Consider the following 1,609-nt stretch of genomic DNA (forward strand, 5'->3'; position numbering starts at 1 on the left):
CGGGCTAAGAATACTGTGACCCCAATTGCTTTTGCCCCAGCTGAGTCATTGGGTAGAAGTTTCATGCTGGGAGAGGCAAAGCAAAAAGATCAGAGAGGCTACTTTCCCTGCCCAGGATGCTGTTTATAAAGATGAGGTGTTGCTCAGAGAGAAATAAGCAGTGGGGAGAGATTTTTGCTCGGCAGGTAGATGGTGGGCCTTAAGAGAGCTGCGAAGCTCTCCCTGAATGAACTGACTTTACTTAGAACAGAGGGTTGGGGAAGCTCAAGCCTAAGGGAGCTCCCAACAACAATAGGCATTCTGGTGGTAAGCAGTCAAGAAGAGGCTGGAAGTGCCATGAGAGCAACAAGTAAAATTGTGGACCAGCTAGCTTATAAAAAAGAAAGAGGAAAGAGACATCTAAGAAGGGCCTTCTTAAGGCTCAAAAACAAAAACAAAAATCTCAAGCCTACCTCAAAAACTATCCCTGCAAAGGGGCTTGAACTTGATTGGCTGAGACTGTGGAACAATTTATGCACCAGGGCACTATCAAAAACAATAGAGCAACCGACAGGCAATTAGTAGAATCTAACAGCTGGATGAGATATCAAGAGACATAGACAGTTTACAGACAGTGAAAGAGAACCCTGCTAAAACCCCTGTAATCCCATGGTGACTGTGTACATGCTCAAGGCTATGCTTTCTGAGGAGCAACATCAGTGCCTTCACACTGCAGGAAAGGTGGACTTCACTCAAATGGGCCAGCTGGCCAAATTACTAAACAGATAAACAACAAACAAAAGCAATCTCCAGAGACAGGGTCTTCAGGGAAAACCAGTATTCTGAGTGACTATAGTATATTATCTAAAATGTTCAACTTTCAACAATAAATTATGAGGCACACAAATAAACATGACAGGGTGACTCATACATGGGGGATAAAAGCAAATAACACAAACTGTTTGTCAGAGGGCCCAAGCATCAGACTTAACAAAGATAACCGTCACAAATATATCCAAAAAACTAAAGGCAACCATGCTTAAGGAAGTAAGAGAAAATATGATGATGTCGCCTCATTGAATAGAGAATATCAATAAAGAGATATAAATGATTAAAAAGATTCAAATGGAAATTCTGGAGTTGAAAAGCATAATAACCAAAGTAGAAAATTCACTAGAGGAGTTCAACAGTAGGTTTGAACTGCCAGGAAAAAATAATCAGCAAACATGAAGATATATTAATAAAGATTGCAAAATAAAAAACAGAGAGACAAAAAATGAACAAAACCTCAAAGAAATGTGGGATACCATAAAGTGTACAAATATACGTGGTGATTATACAAGAAGAAGAAGGAAAGAAAGGAGCAGAAAAAATATTTGAAGAAATAATGGCTGAAATGTGTCAAAATTTGATTAAAAAACATGAATAATCACATCCAAGAACCCCAACAAACTCCAAGTAGGATTATTGCAAGCATGACACATATTAAAAATGTTAAACCCCCAAAACATTAACAATTGACTTCTCATCAGAAATAGTGGTGCCCAGAAGGCAATGGGATTCCATATCTAAAGTGCTAAAAGAAAAAAATCAACCAAGAATTTTATATCCAGAAAAATGATCTTTAAAA

Source organism: Sapajus apella, unplaced genomic scaffold, assembly GCF_009761245.1.
Source record: "Sapajus apella isolate SASKATOON/1434 unplaced genomic scaffold, GSC_monkey_1.0 scaffold70, whole genome shotgun sequence".
Classification (NCBI taxonomy): Eukaryota; Metazoa; Chordata; class Mammalia; order Primates; family Cebidae; genus Sapajus; species Sapajus apella.